The sequence below is a fragment of the Columba livia genome, chromosome 7 (assembly GCF_036013475.1).
Source record: "Columba livia isolate bColLiv1 breed racing homer chromosome 7, bColLiv1.pat.W.v2, whole genome shotgun sequence".
Classification (NCBI taxonomy): domain Eukaryota; kingdom Metazoa; phylum Chordata; class Aves; order Columbiformes; family Columbidae; genus Columba; species Columba livia.
In genome coordinates this window covers 4,799,866-4,819,836 of record NC_088608.1, presented here as the reverse complement: position 1 = coordinate 4,819,836, position 19,971 = coordinate 4,799,866, and the positions used below count along the sequence as shown (strand labels likewise).

General features: G+C 37.8%; 1 protein-coding gene across 2 annotated transcripts in view; it reads left to right on the top strand.

Annotated features, from left to right (window-relative positions):
- The first annotated feature begins 906 nt into the window (after positions 1 to 906).
- The window catches only part of KYNU (kynureninase), an 86,417-nt gene continuing 67,352 nt past the window's right edge, over positions 907 to 19,971 (top strand). Inside the window, exons 1-2 of one of the 2 annotated variants that reach the window (XM_065070303.1) lie at positions 907 to 994; positions 18,347 to 18,405. The gene's annotated coding sequence lies outside the window, so the exon portion shown is untranslated. The remainder of the gene's footprint in view (positions 995 to 18,346; positions 18,406 to 19,971) is intronic. The other variant, XM_065070307.1, reaches the window with a different exon arrangement.

Here is a 19,971-nt window from a genome sequence, read left to right as displayed (position 1 = left end):
AAGAACAAGAGCAGCTAATTTGCCCTTCTGAAAGAGCTCTGGTGTTAGGAAATCATGCCAGCCGAACGCTGCCACACTTTCTGATGCTGCCTTGTCACTGTCAAACAGGTCCACACTCCCCATCCGTAGCTGACAGCCTGAGATGTCCCTTTTTCTCCATTTACATGTTTCATGCATTTGCTAATTGCTTCAGAGCATAGTTAAATTTTACTTTGCAAACCGTATTATGCAAGGTGTTGTTTTTGTCTTTGTTCCTGGCAAATGTAGCGCATTTTTTCTTTTGGTATATAACATCATTGGTGGCCTCAGTGTGGCTGTTATCATTTATTTATCACTTCAGTGACTTCACGACATTAAGGCAAATAAAAAGTATTGTCTTTCACCATAGGGGACAACATTGCATTTGAATGCTTTTATTTACTGATTGATTGTTACTAATATAAATTTATAGGTTTTAGTCAGAACATTTCCCCATTGATTAAAAATGGATGGAAAAAAAAAAACAGATTGCACATGGCACTTCAAATCAGAGTCTTTCAAAAGCAGAAGTTTTTATGGAGTATTTATTCATTTTACAGATATAAAGGAGCCCCAGACCTCAGGTCATGGTACTCTCATGCATCACATGAAGGGTAAAACTGAAAATTCACACATGCAGACTACTATTTCAGTTGTTCATCAGTTCAAGCAATGGGAATAGGACACTCTTCTTCCCATTTCAGTGTTATTCACAGGCATGCTCTGTAAGCAATTAACAATGTTTATAAAATCTAATTTTGCCCTGCCCAAAGTTTTCATAGTCAGATTAACCAGGCATGTGAAATTGTCCTTTGGCACTGCTGGCACCATCCCAAGGTGATATGCTTGCACAGATACAAAAGTTCTTTAGTGCATGCTAGCACTTCCCACAAGGGAATAAGCTCTTCCAGAACACATATGTGGCAGCTCCTGTTTGTCTGCATTTTTCTCTGCTGTTTTATATTCCTTTACAAAGGTGAGACAGAGCCAAGTGCAACTGCTGGAGGGAGGGAAGGCTGGCTGGTGTCTGCAGGAATGAGGCACTGGAGGGTTCAGCAGGACAGGGACCCCACTGGGAAGAGCTGGGAAGCCCAGAGGGTAAGGTTCTGGGCTAAAGACATGCACATTAAGGACTGATATAGATGTATCTTTAGCTTAACCTCAGTGGAAACATTGCACAGTCTATTTTTTTATCTCTAATTGCTGTAATATATGGAACTGAGTAAGTCTACTTCGTTATTCTAGCATGAAGTATTTTTCACATTAATCATTGTGTCCCTGTGGCCCACTGAAGTCCCTATGCTAATTTGAATTAATCACTCTATTCTGGGCAGGTATCTCACTGTATAGTCTTTCATTATTCCTATAATTTGTTTTGTGTTTTTTTTTCCTTCAAATGTATGGGAGATGCCAAAGAGAAGCTGGGCGTAAACAGGCAGCCATACAGCATACATGCATTAATTTCTCAGCTATGTTTATAAATGGTCAGATAACACAGAAAATGCAGTAGTGCAGCAACCATAATGCAAGTGAGACGGTGCACAGGTGCGTGGACTCAAGGGGAAGAATTTCTTGTCTGCTGTTCCAGTGGGATGCTCAGTCTCCGAATCTGCTGGAGAAGGAGGAACCCCAATGGGGTGAAATAAAAAAGTTATTTATATTCTTGACAGCACTGATCTGAAGTAACTTACTGGGTGATGCAAAATGGCTGAGATCACAGGTGTTGACTGGTGAGAAAGAATGATGACACAAAACTGCTCACTGGTGGTTGAAATTAGGTCCAGGAAGGTCTGTTTTCTTAAAGACCTTTGCTGAGCTCATCTGTGTATTGTAGCAACAAAATACTGACCTAAGACTTCACCTCAGCATAAAGCAGGGAGTTGGTCTCATCATCTGAAAAAGGGTTCCTGGCTGTGTCAGTAGGAAAATTCTTGTGTTTAGAGATCCCAAGTGGGTATAATCAGGTAGGAAATTAGGTGGTACCCATCAGCTTTTATTGATTTGTGGCATGTAAGGTAGAAGAACCTGGTGGGCAACACCAACTCGGCTCTGCAGGAAATTACTGCAGGGCTTGTGTTGCATCTGTTCTCCTTCAGGTGGTTCTTACAGAGAATTCCTGAGTGAATCCACATGGAAATATAGAAGGGCCCTGTTAGAAAAGCAAACTGCTCTTTGTCTGAATAGTGTTCTCTAGGTGGGGGACATCTCTGTCATGCAGAGCTCTGGCAAGCAGCTTCCAAGTCCTGAAGGTTTCATACCCTGACTCTCCAGGAGTATTTGGTGAGTTAAAATACAGACTTTTACAGTTGTATTACAAGGCATTCGCCTTGAGCTTAATCTCAATGTCTGTACTGAAAAGCTTTCATAGCACAATCTGGACTATTTGCCTTGTAAAAGAAGAGTAAATTATATGCAGTTACCAGTGCATCTTTTCTGCCCCTTTCTTCTGTTCACTTGAGGAAATGTGTCTGTCCTGTGATGTGTTTTATTTGTAGACCATTGTAGCTGACAAACTTGCATGAAGGCTCAGGAATATGGGAGCTGGAGAGAGAGAATGAGCAGGAGTAGCCAGGAGAAGGGCAGGTGGCCTCATATCTGCAAGGGAACAAGGCAACCGCATGGCAAATAAGTGTATTCTACTGCTTAAACACTCTGGAAGAGGAAGAGATCAGATGGCACATGTCTGGGAATGAGTGTCCACATTGATATTTTTGTATAACATTTAAATCTGGTGAATCATACAGTTAATGACCATGTAGGATAATTCTGGATGGTGTGGGCTTTGAAAGCCCATGTTTCAAAAAAATCTTATAGCAACAAATTCTTATGTTGAATTAACTCCTACTAATTATTGCATGGGAGGAAGCGGTCTGTCAGAGAAGCATCCAGTCAAGGGAATTCTTCGGCATTTATTCACTTGTCCTCGTAGAAGTGGGACTTAACTGGGCTACTGCTGAAGCATAATGTGAGTTGCAGAAATTAGGGCTGAATAAAGCTCTTTTTGAGCACTTCACCCTTAGCTTGTTGGGTTCATCACCCTTTGCACCACCACACGGTATATGAAACCAGTAAGAAGGTCTTTGAACTGGATGTAAACCGTGTACTTTGGTTAAAGACAGTTTTATATCTGTATGCTCAAAATCCCGCTCAGAAAGGTCTGGTAACTGTGATTAGACCTCTCTTTAAAGGCTTTCAGCTGACAAACACCGCGATTTGCCCCATGATCTTTTTAAAAAGGTTTGTTAAATAGGGCATTGCACTTGCAAAGCCTTTCTTGTTCTGACATTTCTGAGTAATTCAGATGGAGTTTCAGTCTATTGGCCTTACTTATTTGCATTTCAAGGGCCCAGATAGTGAGCTGCAGAGCCAAATGCTTCTTGGGTTTGGGACTTAAAAATAAATAGTCGAAAACTTTGTCAATTGTTAGCTGAAGTGCTGACTCAGCAGTGATGTCACGTCTTTGTAACCTGCCTTGGCGTCTAATTAAGGATTTCTAAAATGAAAGAGGATGCAAAATGGAAAGGAGCAAGGAGAATTTGTCTGACAGGAGATTAGCACAGGACAGGGTTGGATCTAAAGGGAGCATTATCCTGAAATGTCTGACTGAGGATCAGAGCGCTGCAGGAGTGTACCTGCTTGTTGGGACCATTTATGAGCACACAGCATTTATAATAAACTGCCAGGTCTACCACATCTTTTCTTAGCTGACTGGATGTTTTTTTTGGTCTCAAGTGAAGACTACACAGAGCTAATACCCCTCTAACCCGCATCCTGCCTTGGAGCTCGCGATAAGCTGCCAAGACTTGATGAAGGGCTACAAAAACCCGTTAAGCCTATGTTCCAGTAGGGAAAGGAAAAGAAAATGAGGGCAAAAGACTAGAAAATTATTAATTTGTTTATTTTATTGTTTTTTAAACTTGCAAAACTGAGCACAGCCCACCACCGAGTGTGGGTCCCTTTTGATCTCTGGTCCTATATCTAACCCTTGGATTTTATCAGTTTTATGTGAATTCTTGAAATAGCTGTAGTGAAATAAGTCACCTTCAGATACTGCTAATGATGGAATATTAAACACAACCCTTTATCTCTGTATTTTATTATTTCAAATACCTTCACTGACAAAGGAAATCAAACATACTTGAATTTCCCAGTTTAAGTGTCTAATGAGTCTAATTATTTGATATCAGAGTAGTGTTGAGGCACGCTTTTTGCTCATGGTAATGGTTGTTATAGAGTGATGGTGTATTGTATTAGTTAAACCCTCAATTTTGGTGTATTAGATAAGCAGATTGAGCTGGAACCAAAGGCTAAGGAGCAGAATTACACAGATGCTCTTGTGCACTCTGCTAAAATATAGACGTGACTTTTTTGTTCAGATTTCTTATGGTCATTTGGAATATCTCTGGATTATTCTAATACTATGTTATACTAATATCATAATGGTTATGGCAGTTGCTTTACCAGACATTTAAAAATTCCAGTGTGGAACTAATAAAAACACCTCTTTTTCTCATTGTCTTGATTACTACAGAAATGAAACTATTGACGTGTGGTTTTCAAGAAATTAAAGAACATCTTTATCCTAGCAATATTAGACAAAATAATAGCTCTCAGAAGAAAAGTTATTTTCATGAACTTCAGAAAATGGGACTTATTTTCTTTTAAGTGTTTACCTAAAATTCATGTTATACAGCATGAACGAGTGGTGGTTCTTTCTTGCTGACCTATAATTTTTTCACATTTCTCATTGAGATGAAAATTAAAAAGAGCCAAGAAAACTTACTTCTTATTAAACTATTATTAAACTTATTAAACTGAGCTATTTATTTGGGATTTTTAGGGGAGAGGGTGAGTTGGGCTTTTTAAATTCCCATGTTACAACATAAATTTTGACAAGTCATTTGAAAATATAAAACTGAAAATGTAAGGAGGAAAAATATACTCTTTTCCTTATTTTAAGTTTAATAGTAAATTATATCAAGAAATCAAGAAATCAAAATTTACTCATTTCCAATAAGTGTTTTCCCCTTGATATGTCTCGTATTGGAGAAAAAATTTATGTATTTAATAATTCTAATGAGCTGTGAAGAACAAACTCAGTGCATTCTTATGTATGGATTTTACTGAATCATATTCTGTAGGGTTTGTTTTGCCTTTTCTCCACCCTCTCCCCCCATTCGTCATTTGCTAATGAGGGTGCAGACTCAGCACTTTGCAGCATTCTGACTGGGAACTGATGGAAATATTTCAAGTGAAACACAGGTGGAAAACTGCTGGGCAACTTAAAAGTTGAATTGAGGAATGAAACTGAAACCATGCTACAATTTTAAAGCAGTTTTAAACCAGTTTGTAGAGCTCACTAATGCAAATTTTGACTAAATGCTAGTGGCTAGGTTTGGCAAAAGTCAAGATAATTCAGTACTCAGTAACAAGATCTTTCTTTCTTAAAAAGAAAACAACTGAGGTAATGACTGTGTTAACAAAATCTTCACTATTCATGTGTTAAAAAAAAAGTCTGTGAGACAGAATTATAAAAAAATATTCCTCTATGGCTCTGAACACTATAATTTTTTTTTCTTACAATTTGTCGTTGTTGTTTCACAGTCTCAAGTCCTAAGCTTGAACAGGAGGAAACTGAACTAGAATCAAAGATCTGTGGTGGTTAAAAATCAATAATATTCAAGACAGGAGAGGTGTGGTTAAGGAGTTTTATCATAGCTAAAAGAACATTCCTTTCAACTACAAACTGTAATTGTTTCCAACTTAACTTCTTGATTCCCACTCCTGTGGGCTCCACCAAGAGTCATTTCTTGGTATCATTTTTGACTGTCTGGTTCCTTGTCAGAATTGTGGCAGTTAGCAAGCTACTTAAGGAGTCTGGCTTTTTTTTCTTTTACATTGAAATGATTGCTTTTACTCACCTCTTTCTTTTTCCTGAAACAATATCTTGGCTGGGTCTCTGCAATCACTTGGGAGACACTAGGGCCACAGAGGGAGAGATGCTGTTGGAATATTCTCTCACTACAATCATAGTCAGCAAAGCTTCTGTTTGACCTGTGCTAAATTGTACTTGTGTTATTACACACTTGGAGTCCCTAGATCTTCGACAAATACAAACATATATGCCCTGATTGTGTTCAAATGCATTTACATTTCCATTGATCTCTTGTACTTTTCAGGAACTACCTGGAGAAATACAACTTAATGATTTTTTTGTCTACACGTTTCTTGCCTAAAGCACACACAGTTTTATCTGGAGTCTCACAAGTTCAGGAGGTACTTTTGATACTTTTCAGGAGACACCACAGTGTCCAAGCACAAGTCACAGAATACATCTGATTTTATACAGCAACCTCTATTTGGTCGTTTAACTTCTAGAATATCCAAGATAATTTTTTTTACATGTGAATGTATTATTAATATTAAAGGAAAAAAATATCAGTATTATGTTGACATAGGAAAGATGAGTATTGTGAGGAAAGTCTTAATGAATTTGCTTAATGGTGTTGCTGTTACGCCTTTTGGATTAGGTTGTTCTCATGGTGGGATTAAGAGACATACATTGAAAAAAAGGGCAGGAGTATCAGATTAATATTAACATAATCCAGATAGCACCAATTGCTTTCCCTATGCCAAAGCCCTAGAAAGCCAGGCTTACTGCTTCTGCCATGCAAAATGTCAAGGTTTATGCAGTATAAATTACCCATGAATCACAGCCAGACTACATAAAACACACTAAGAAATGAAACATATTAAGAGCTCCTGCAGTGGTATGTGTAGGATGACTGAAATGTTTTATTTATGTGTCTCAATCATTAATCATATTATATTTTTCATAGAGGTTAAATAAAAATTTGGAGAAGAGCAACACTGATTTATCAGTAGGTCAGGTTCTTTGCCAGGAACTCTCACCTTGGTCAAGTCCATCTTTTATTCACTTATTTATCTTTTGTAATTTATTTGAGGAAAATATGTTTTTTTCTAACAAATTTAATTTCTTAGTGTTCTGCAAACATAATTCTTTTTGCATGAGATGAGTGTCTTTGTCTTATGCACTGTGTTACATATTCAACGTAATCTCATATTTGCACATATGACGGTTCTCTGAGAAAAATGAGAATTTTACTTATCTTCTCCAAGAAGCAAAGTGCTGAAGAAGAATCACTTTCTGAACTTATCTGAAAATATCCCCAGTGTCACTGAGAATCAATCTGGATTTGGTGTTTTGAGATCTGACTTAGCTGAGACGGGTTTGCCATGTAATTCAAGGCTTTTCTTCATACCTCCTGCAAAATGGTTAGATTCGTACTAAGACCTTATTGCAGCTTTTCAGTACTGAAAAGGGGCCTACAAGAAAGATGGGGATAGACTTTTCAGCAGGGCCTGTTGTGATAGGACAAGGGGTCATGGTTTTAAACTCAAAGGAGGGTGATTCAGGTTAGACACAAGGAAGAAATTGCTTACAATGAGGGTGGCGAGAGGCTGGCCCAGGTTGGCCAGAGAGGTGGTGGATGAACCATCCCTGGAGACATCCCTGGAGACATCCCAGGCCAGGCTGAAAGGGCTTTGAGCAACCTGAGCTGGTGAAGATGTTGGGCGGTTGAACTGGATGAGCTTTGAGGTCCCTTCCTACCTGAACTATTCTATGAGTGTATATAATAGGAAAATAAAGCCTTATGTTAGCCTACATGGGGATGTTATTGGAGGAGTTGAAACTTGAATATGAAAAGTCTTTTCCCTCCCTGGCTACACCCTGCAGAAGCGACATGCTTGACCTTGGCTTTGTGCTTTCAGTGCCTTTACTCCAGTTCTGGTTAATGCACAGGGATCAGAGCGGGCACTTCTACCCCGGGCCTCTTTGTGCTCCTCATCCATTGTAACCATGGAAAAGCTGTGCAGGAAGTAAGGCGAACTTGCAACCGCATTTTAAATTCATAACAGAGCTTGTTCTGCGCTGACCTCCCTGTGTAGACGAGCCCTTTATGAGATCATCTGCAGTTTTGATGATAATGGTGGCTTTATTTTCTTCTATTAGGCCTTAGGGTGCAAGAGCTATTGTAAATCCTCTTGCACTTTTGCATGCTATTTCTCTTTAGTCATATCCTAATTCACATTTCCTATCCCCTAGACCAAAATACTGATGTAAATAAGCTTTTTATTTTCATTTTTCAAAGTTATAGCTCTGCACAGTGTGACACAAAAAAAATCTACACAGTTTATTTTTTTTTAAGAAAGGTGTTGTTTTGTGTTCTTTTTTTTCAGGGGAGGCTTTACATAAGAAAGGTCAAATGCTCCCTCTCACATTTGATTCATTTAATAGCAGGATGCTCTTTCTGGCCATCTGCTTATTGTTGAATTAATTGTCAATTAATTGTCTCTTAATTGAAGCATTTGTTTCCAATTTTCAAAGATTAGCAGGGTATTAAACAAGAGAGGTCAATGCAATTTAGGAGAATGTTTTAAATTTTGCATATAGAAGCTGGGAATTGTAGCTTTCATTAAACATCACTCTGGTATAATTTGTGTCATTAAAAGTGGCAATTTCAGCCAATTACTGCAGCTGTTTTGTGTTTACTTGCTTGAATGATTCCTGATTCCAGGACTCAAGAATAGCTGAACTCTCACTATTGCTTGCGTCTGCTGTATCTGTTTAAAAATATAATAAAATATAATTAATCATGTAAAGAAACCTAGAAAAGTTTTGGTTTTTTGCTGTTGTTTTTTTTTTGTTTGTTTTTTGGAAGATATTACTCTCTAATAACAAAAAGAAACAGATGCTAATATCTGATCATAAAGGCAGACAAGAGACCCTAAGAAGTGGCTTTTAAATTAAGCCAGACTTGAAAAAGGAAAAGGCTGATGGTTGTGGAAGCGACAGTCAAGCCCTGGCTCTGCACGAGGTCCAGTGAAATGCTCCCATGTGCTTACAGGTGATCTGTGGAAACCAGAATCCAGCGCAGGGAGCACAAAACCAGTTACAGTGGGTGGAATTACACTGGGCAACATATAAAGTGCTTAAATGCAAAGGGCCTGAGGTCTGAAGGCTATATGGGACCATTAGATCTGAACCTCAGCTCTGCACTGGACATTGAATTTATCATCAACAGTTCAGGTGTGGAGCCCTGCAAGCTGGGTTTGACTGATGAATGGTGTCCAGAAAGTACCTGATTAAGCCTGTGGTGACTCAGGACTGCTGATAGCCATCCGTTTATCTTCTTACATCTGTTTTACATTCCATTAAGTAATTTAACTGCTTAGATTGAATAAGCCCTTGGTACCTTAATGTGTCTGCTTTATTAAAAGGAAATATTAGTTTTGGAAGATACTTTTTTGAAACAACTATTGTGTTTTATTCCCCAGAAAGTTCCATACTACAGGAAAAAAAGAACCATGACTTGGTTTAATTCCATCTATAACTCTATTAATCCATGATTCAGCAGGTTCTGGGGGGAATATTTTATTTTATGTGTGAGATTCAATATCATATGTCTTTTTGTACTGAGTAATTTTAGTAGAGTGGGTAAAGCAAAGCCTGTTCCCTCTAATTTGATGTTACTTTAACAGCTCACTGCCTTCTCCCTAGATTTTTGGGATGCAGACCAGAAGGGATCTGGCTTTCCCAGTATCAATCCCCAGACATCGGCGGCTGTGTATGTGAACTGATACACCCGCTCATTTGACCACATTATATCCACTATCTAATCACAGAGAAAGATCTTCCAAAGGCCAAGCTAACAGAGTTTAGGAGATCAGAAATATCAGTGCTTGAGTAGATAATACTAATTGCTTGAAGAATACAGTATGCTCTGTCTTATTTGATAGAGAACAAACTCAATTTGATTTTGATGTTTGCATGCACTCTGCACAAGGATGAATGTGTATTTAACTGTCACCGAGTAGGAAAACTCTACAAACTCTACCCTCATCCAGCCCAGACAGTCTATTTGTCTCTTCTTGGTCGTGTAATATGTTCAGAATAGCCACAAGGAGAGACAGTTTATATCAGATAGAGTGTGATTTGCCGTATTTTACACGTAAATAAATAAGACATCAAGAAATGTAAGATGTTTTTTGATGCTGCCCTTTAACCCCGTGGCATGATGTCTTGTGGCTTTTGTCTCAGCCCTGCTGATTCACGGTACAGTCTGTAAAGGGCATCTCTGAGATAGACGGTGGGATAAATGCAGTGGAAAAGAGGATCAGGTATTTGAAGCTGCTCAGGGTTGGAAATTTTAGCTTAAATCCTGAAGAAATGAAGCCAAAAGATGAGGATATATTTGTTATTTAAATAGAAATGAGTGGAAAATATGACCTGATTGCTTTCATTGAATACTCTTGTAGAGGTTTATTATAGTACAGTAAAGGTAATTCAGTGGTTCTACATCAAGGTCTTTCCAAAAAGAGACAAGATTTTGTTAATGGTACCTACACAAACTCACTAGAAGAAAAGCACTGAAATGGAGGATATTATTTGTTTTTAGATGATATGCTTTGCGGAGATCATCAAATGCTGTGCAGAATAATCTTGCAGCTGAAAAATAAGGATTATGTAAACTAGAAAAGCATATATTTTCAGTTCTTTTGAACATTCATGAAAAGTCTGTGTTTATTTTTTTATTTATGTAACGTGAAAATAATCTTAGATTATATGCATCAAAGTTCAGGATAAGGCTTCTACTATGCAAACTTAAGGTTATTGGGGAACTGAATTAATCAATTATCCATGTTGTATATTTGCTTCTGGACTTTTTTTCTCCCTGAATCCTTTTATAGCTGGGAATGACCTTTATCAAATGCTTTTTAAGTAACATTTTGGTACATTAAGAATTAGACCAGTACTAATCTTTACCCACAAAACCTGTCATTCTCCCAGAAGTATTGGGTTCAGAGTCAAGGTTAGTTCAGATGAGACAGACAGGCTTAACTGCATACATTTCATTGACTAATTACAAAAATTATCAGGTTTGCTGTAGAAAATCTAAAGAATTGGTTTGCACCCCATGTACTAAACCCCAAGTCATTGAAGACAGCAAACAAGATGAATATTGACTCTTTTGCTTTTTTTACTTTTACAACTTTTTAATGTGGTCTGGTATGTTGAGATGCTGTTGTGTCAATAGTTATAGCCCAGGGAAAGCTCCAAATAATTACTCTCAGATGCTTTCATTAACTATGCATTCTTGCAAGCACGTCTTTGCCCAAATTACTCTTTTATATTTTCCTCAAACTGAAATCAGCAATTTTCATCTTATTAGTGAAGCTTAAGTATGAACATAGTTTCTAACAAAGGCAATTCCTGCAGGTACCCTAAATGTTTTAAATGTTTTGGAATATAATTGTTTTCCTTTATAACAAACAGGTAAAGTTATTAATAAAGTCCTTACAGACTTAGATTAAGGAACCTCCCCCATTCATTCCTTTATGTCAAGCAAATTCCTGCAGCCTAATTTTTTCTTCTTGCAATTTGGCAAAACTTAATCTTTCATAAAATCAATGCGTATCTCAGCTGGTTAAATGTTGCTTTTTCCTGACATCCCTTTGAATTGGCAGACTGTTCAGCAAGATACGGAGCCACATGGGGTGCCTTTTCTTTAAATATTTAGAACCTCATTGCATTTCTTGGTAAATTGAACACAAAAAAATGGTGAGTTTTACCCTGGATGATATTAAATAGGTGCCTTGTTCCCACTGTGAGTGAAACCCTTGCAGAAGAGAAAAATGTGGGATGTGTGATGTGCTGCTGCGGTGTAAAAATTGTCTGGCTTGTGTTATTAATGGCTTTATCTATTTCAAAGCCATTGAAGAACAAAATCATTTTAAATTATTGCGCAGTAATGTTGTAGCATGTAAAATAAGAAAAGTGGCAGCTACAGACTGCTGACGGTAACAGGTGACTTACTCTTGAGACATCTGTCAGTAATATTGGGGGAAAATGCTATGTTGTCAAAGAGGACTTCAGTTTGAGTGACATAATACTAGTGGCCTTATGCTGACAATTCTAAAATGTCCTTGAATTTTATAGGAATTTGCCATCAATAATATTTATAAAAACTGTTATGCTTTGAGGTATTCTATAAGAAATCTCATCTTGAAAGAGAAATAGATGGTCCTCACAGAAATAAAAACTCAGTTTCAAGTTGCTGAAAATAATCCTGATTTGATTGCCTTGGATATGTGCAAAAAACTTCAAATCTTTATTACTGTTCTCAGACACATAGACTCGGTACATCGCATCACTTTTCACAATTTGGGATCAGTCATGAGCCTGATCAAAGCAGGACACAGAAATAAAAAATAAGCATTGAAATTAATGGATTTACACATAGGGATTCTCAGATCCACTGGCTTCATTTAATGAAAAACAAAAAGTATTTTTGAGATTCTTACATTGATTTTAGTACAGCAGGTCCATATATATTCATAAAGCATATAATACATACAAAATAACTCTTGGCTAAGCAGTATTTTAATTGTGAATTTAAACACTTTAGAATTAAGAAATTCTAAGTGTGTAATTGTCTGTACAATTTTATCTTCGTTCTTTTGCATGTCTGTCCTAGTCTCATTATAAAGTTAAAGAAAAAATATCATCATATTAATTTGGCTAGAGCCAAACAAGGGCAGACCTGAGGAAGGGATTTCTTTTTTAGCTATTGTGATTGATCGTAAGCTATGCTGAAGGAATCGCCTCCGTTTCCTTCGTTCGGAAGTAAACAACCACATTTCTATCCCAGAATCAGCCCCGTGCTACAGCACTGACTTCATTTTTGAAGTCTGCAGACAGAGAGCAACAGGAAAGAGGAGGAGTGAGACATCATAGATCTTTAGCAGAATCCTTTTTATCTCTACTGAGAGTCAGGCAAAGCAATTTGTCAGAAGGATTCAAAGACACTGAGAGGAGGATGGTTCTTAGATGCGTTCAATAGTTGCTTTTGAAACTCTGCAAGAAGTTTCCACCAAGGAGAGCAGCCTCGCAGGTTCCTCGTCTGAACTGGCCAGAAGTGGAGGTGGGAGGAGAGCTACAGTCCGTGTAGTAAAGCTGTTGTAGAGGTGTTAGCCCTTCTTTTTTCAATGATCCACTGGGAAGGCTGCATCTTCATATGTGCATCTCCCTGCGTATCTTTGAGTATGAATTACGACACTTCTCCCCATGGAAACCAGGGTGACAACTGCAAGTGAGGGATCTGACAGCATCTTCTCAATATTTGCTGACAGGATTCTGGCTCGGAGGGAAAATAAGGGTTCTGGAGAATCCAGCTAACAAACACAGGCTCTTTTAGGGTCATTTAAAAACCCAATGCTGTGGGATGATCATAATAAATCGACATTAATATACTAGATGTGAAATACGCATATACACTTTGGAACCTCACAGAAAAACATATGTCAGCAAAGGTTTTTATTTAAATACAGAACAGCAAAGATTTACAACCTGGGAGCTTTATTTAACAAATTTTTAAAAATGCATCCCAAAACATTTGAAAATATTTAAGGACAAATTGAATATTATTTCGCTGCAGTAAATACTTTCAGTACTTTCTCTGAGGCTGCCTGGCAGCTGGTGCTATTGTTTGCTTTTTTTTCAGTTAATGTTAAGCCCAGTGAGTTCCCTTGTGCCAGTAAATGGGAGGGTAGGGAAACGTGGCTAGAGGCTCCATCCAGCAATCTGTGTTATCCCTTGCCCAGCTGTCTGGCACTTTGGAGTCCTTTCTGCCTTTTTTGCGTGATTAAACCCAGATTTCTCAGCGCAGTAAACCAACATGCACTTATTTCACACACAAATAGCAATTTAAAACACAGAAAACAATGTATGAACCAGCAGAGGACTTATATGCAGGAGTAGCATTAAATATTTTGGATAGTTTAACCTTGGTTCCTGCAGGTTTGGCAGATCGGAGTTCTCAGCGTGCTTTTGGTGAGACCCACCCATTGCACTGGAAATGCGAATTTAGAAAGATGAGGAGTTTGCTCTGAGTGTGACCAAGTGAATCCCAGCAGTACACGGGTTGTGGCTTTGCATTTCTTCTCTGCCTCTTGTTAAGAGCTGATGAAATTTCTTGGAGGTTGGACCTGCTTGGGGCTTTGCTTCTCCTTTTTCTCTCTTTTTATTTTCTCAAGGGTATCCTCAGCCTCCTTGTTGGAGATATTAATCATTTAGCAGCCAATAGCTTCTTTGTGCTTCTCTGAGGGTCCTTGGTGTCCTTCTCAGTGCTGTTGTGCCCAGTCCTGCCTCAAAGTCTTCTTCTCTCAAACCCATTAGTAATTTATCTTGGTGTCTTTGGGCTGGAAAGCATCACCCAGGTGAAGCCCAGTGGATGTGATATTAATGTAGTAGGACTTATCTGGTCCTGTAATTTTGTAAAGAAATGCATCGATGGGGGAAAAAAAAAGTGGCTATGCATAAGAAGTGGTATAAAAAGTGATTGGTCTCATCAGTTAGTAAGGAAAGGACATGGTTACTGTGACCTTTTATTTCACTATTATTTGCAAGACTCACCTTGGGAAACACGTATTGGAGGAATAAGTGTGCTTAAAAGGCACATCAGATGGTAGTAAATGCCATGCTGCATTTTGTAAAATCATTTGTGGTTTATTTTTACTGTGTTGTTGTTTTCTCTTACACAATAAAAATTCTCTGATATTTTTGTGGGTCAGGGAAAGCAAAACAGCCTTTCTGTGAATTCTAAAACTTCTGTGCAAGCAGGGATTGTGATATAAAGCAAAATGTGATGTAAGTGGCTCATACACAGCCAGTGAAAGTCAGGGGAACACTGCATCTCACTTTCCTCCTACCATTTGGATCTTTTCTATTGTGCCCTGGTAATGCCAGAATAGCCTGTTCAGACTCTATTTTATAGCTTTGTAACTAATGTATTTTGTCTAATAAAAGCACTTCAGTAGCACATGTTACTTCTGAGAAAAATTAAATAACATTTTTGATGCATCTTGAAAAAAACATCTCAGCTTGTATCTCCAATAGGTGTATTTGATATACCTTTTCGATACCAAAAAACAGGAGGACTGTGTGAGTGAGCTATGTTGCAGATACATTACCATTGTTCCTGCAGGGTTGGTGATTGTAATCTTTTATAGTAAATTTTTAAAAAATGAACTACTCCAATAAATTTCATGTTTTACAATGAACACACTCAACATGTTAATCTTTTATATGGTTGTTGTCCAGAAGAAATATCCCTGTCGGATAGTTATGAGATCCCTATAAGACACTATGGCAATATGCTTTCTATTTCAAATTAGAGTAGCCAAGCAGTTTTATTCTTTAAGGCTGCGGTAAAACGTTATCTAAATGAAAGGTACTAAATGGTGAAGTTATAGAAAGGTGTGTTTCATTAAAATGTTACTGGAAGGTGATTCTGTTTTTAACTGTTAGTATATTTCTGAAGGTATAGTGTAAAGCTAGGGAATTTATACTGGTGCTGAACAAGTCTTGCACATTTATTGCTTAATTGAAGATAATTGGCCTGGCCATAGAAGTGTAGACCTTGCCATTCCAAGATCATGACTTATAAAGGTTAAGTATCACTTCCAGTAAAATCTTCTCAGGGAATTGAAAAGTTGCAATACAAAGTTTGGTAAGACATCTAATTTTCCTGCTGACTGCAATTTTTCTATTTTTTAATTTAAGGTTAATATGGCATTTGAATTTATTTATAACGTGTGTGCCCTGACCAAAAATGATTATTAAAGCACTTAATGTTACTTTAATAACTGCATATGTTTTTGGCAATTTTTTCTAAATAGCTACCGAATTGTTAAAGCTATCTCACCATAGCATAATTATTGTGAAATAGAATAGGACAATAATGATATTCTTCTATGAAAACAGAAATAATAGAAAAAAAGTTTAATATTTCCATCTGCAAATTAATCTGCTTATTGGACAAAGCAACTTGTGAAATAAGCACTATTCAAGATCAGTACACTAAGAAACTCGTAAATATTTAGCATTGCTACCTCAAAACTATGTGCTGAAATTTAATGGCAATACGAGTGTGATGTAATTTATTTTCTGAGCTGCTATAATCAACACGATGAGTGAGCTGCCTCTCTGCTGGGGCCAGGCTGAACTTGGTTGCTGTAGGTAAGCTGTACCAAAAACTAACATTGCATCATAGGTTTGCCATGGAGACACATTGGGTTTTCTAGTACTATATGTGCCACCCAGAAATGAAATATATTAACTTGTATCACATTTCTATTAGAAAACAAGATTTTTAGATATTTATGAGTAAGCTGTAAAGCTTGTTTCTGAGTGAAATGCAGAGACTTTAATTTTCTTTAACAAGTTTGCCTCTCCCTTTTCCAGACAGAACCAATTTGTTTTATTATGTTGTGCAGTGTTTGCACTGCGGTTAACAGTTACAAACACAACATGAAAGATTGCACAGGTCTTAATGGAATATGGACATCTGTGCTACCTCAGATGCGGGTGAATCAGGATGCAAGTTTGCAACTAGTATGAACAGGTCCAATTCATGTTGGCATTGAGTATATCATCCCTTCATACCCTCTTTGTTCTGTGCAAAACATCTGGGCACCTCCCACATAAGCCAGTGGTCCTACTGTTGAATGACCTTATAGTGACCTGGATCAGGAGCTGCAGTGGCTGAAAATTAAGATACATTTTTTAAAAAGCAAAAAATAAAAGGATAAAGAAAATAATTTCTCAACCACATGATTATTGGTGCTGGCACAGGAGAGGTGCTGAATGCGTGTGGCCAAGACAACCGAGGATCTTGAACCTTAATAAAACTGTGTGTTCAATTTTATTTCTTTGCCATAGCGAGGCCAAAAATTTCATTTTGAGGGAAACGGGGAAGGATTTGCACTATTTTCCCAATGGCATGTACTGTTCATCTTCAGTTTTCATCATGTTATGAGCTGCCAGAGGTCATTTATAGCCACATGAATAATTAGAAAATGTTCTTATGCAGGTAGATGTGTTCTCTGCTAATCACATTTGTCCTTCTAAAGTCAGAGGAAAAAGTGGAGTAGGGAATGACATTTTTTACAACACGCTGTTAATTAGTCCAGCATGTGATATCAGACTTTTAATACTGAGCACCACTTGTTAGTGTGATGGTGTTAAAACACTGATTTTGAAACAAGAATTTCTGTTTCTCTGCACATATATGTGGCTGTTCCCACCATGAATAGCCTTCCAGAATTCTTCTATTTCCTTGGATATTGCTAGCATTCTTTTTCGGGACTCATTTTCCAATGAACCCCATGTTATGATTGCAATTGCTTTGGACGTGCTGCTGACTCCTGATGGGAACCAGTCCATCTGCAAGGCACCATCTTCTGCAGGAGATGCCACCTGGCTTTGTACCTCTGCCGTGCTCTGTGCTCAGCAGCCACTTCACCCCCAGCACAACCACCAACCGTGTTGCCATCGCTCTCCATAATTTCTGACTGATTCCATGACTAGTGTTTGTTATGGCACTGAGGTTTTTAAGCTGTATATATATATATGTATTTGTTTTATTTCCATAATGATAACCTTCTAGGGAGGAAGGTTACTACTCCAGCAGTGAAATCCCTAAGCCTTGCAGTGGGGAGACACGTAAGAGGTTTTATTGGTGGTATTTATAGACCTTTTACACAATAGGAACTGTAGAAAAATACCTGCAGTGAGGCTGAGCACTTGGCTGGGAGGACTGGCCCGTCCCTGGCAGATCCTGTGTCTTAGCATTGCTCTGAGAGACTTAAAAATAGTAATATTTATGTGTGATACACAACGAAATTAGATATTGACTAAAAGAAATCGTGATAACCTGCAGGGAGGTGCTTTTCCAATCAGCTTCTGAGACATCAAAATTATGGCATTGTCTTTTGTAAAGCTGTGATCAAGCTCTTCTGCACTAAATCCTGTTTCCAGGCATTTGTAATAGAGTGTAGAGGAATAACGGAACATTTTGGGGTCCAGTCTGACATACAGTAGAAATACTTCAGCACCTATGCAACCAATTTTTAAGTAGCTGAACTGCGATTTTATTTTTTTTTTAATGGGAAATGCATTGAGAATTGCTCTGGGCAGGTATTTTATTTTTAAAGGTAGGTTAATATGTTTAACAGACTGGGGCAGTTTGAAATGCTGACCAGAGCGCCAGCACCTGTGGTAATGCAATCATTTTATATATTTATATAGATATATTTTTTTACTTACTTACTTACTGGCAGGTATTGGGTTCCTTTTATATCACACTCTGAACATCCATAATGAAAAGATGCACCCAGCTGCAAAAACTTTAAGATAAAGTTTGTTTTGCGACTGACTGAAGTCATGGCCTCATCTTTTCAACAGTACATGGGAGAAGGATTGTGGGGAGCTCACGGATAAAGCTGGTGGAAACTCATAAGTAGGTGAGTCCTTTGTTCTAAATTTTTTGGGAACTGTTTCCTCCAAGGTCAAGTGAAACTTGTTTTCTGTCAGAAATGTGCAGCCTGTACCACTGTCAGTTAACATGATTTTTATGGGCTCTGTCTCTCCATCTCTGGCTGGTGTAAAATTCGTTAGCTTACACCAGCAGGAAGCATGTTAAGCCTTTGCTATGTTAAATACCCAAATATCTCCAAATTCCCTTCCTTCTCTCTGTCCTGGCACTGCAGGATTCACATACGATAAACCAGGATTAAGAGTGGCAAGAAGCTCCCATGTTGATATAGGTCTAGTTACAGCAAAGCAATTGTGCACGTACCTGACTGTAAGCGCTTGTATATTTATGTTGATTTACAGGGACTTACATGGATCAGCCTGCGTGTTTAAGTGCTTTGCTCAATCAGAAATACAAATTTTCCACCAGGAGAGGCTTGTTACTGGTGGGACCTCCACCTTAGATCTAGCCACGCTTAAGCAGGTCTTTCAAGTGTGTGAATAATCCTGAAGAATGACTTTGTGAAGTCAAGGCAGGCTTCTCGCTTCCATTCAGCGCTGATGAGGGGACACTGGTGCACAAGTACCAGCTCCCTCCTGGCTCTTGTGGCCCCTCTCACACATTTCAATGCCGCAGAGAATGGAAATGATTAAACGGGTTGAAATCTACTGCTGTGGTACAACAGCATAGACACAATACTTGCGCTTATGCTTTCCTCTGAATTGTTTGTTACGATGGTTTTATTTGATGTATTACATTGTTAAGAGTGATTCTGTTTTCTGAATAAAAAACCTGCTATTCTATACAGATAACATTGGTTTGATATGAATTAAAATGAGCTAGAAGCAGCAATATATATACTTTTTTTATATTTGTATATCTTAAATAGAAATAGTTTTATTTAAAAATCCCCCAAACTTCTGCATTTAGTTTTTTTGCAGAACATTTTAAAAACCTATTGTATCCTTTTGTATCGTAAAACTGACCTCCTCCCTTTAATGACTCTTCACAAAAGTTCAGTGCTATAAACTCTAGTTTTAGCACAGTAATTTCATGTAAAGTATTTCTAGCATTTTCTTTAAGTTAACAAGCAATTTTCATGCAATAGATGGTAGAATTGGTGTACTTTTTTGTAATTTACCAGTAAATTGTGTGCTTTCTTAAAGTGTGGGACGAGTAATTTTTCCCACACTGATATAAGAACAAAAAAACTTGCAACTGGATTTTGCTGTTTTGGCTCAAATTCTGTCTGAAGTCAAAGGACAGCTTTAAGAGTTGGCTCTTCTGCCAAAAATTAAGTCTGTATTGGGGAACTGAGTGATATCTACTATCAGAAACTCTTTCAAATTTCAGAGATATTGCTGCATAATTCAATCTATACCAATGTTTTTTCCATTGAGGATATACTTAGCACACCAAATGTTTCATCTGTAAGTATTTGGTCTATAGAATAATTTTAAGGTCTTTATACATTACATGTGAGAGGTTTCTCTTTAAGATACAGAATGCTGAGAAAGAAACAACATGAAATTTGCTTGTAGAAAACATTAAGGGC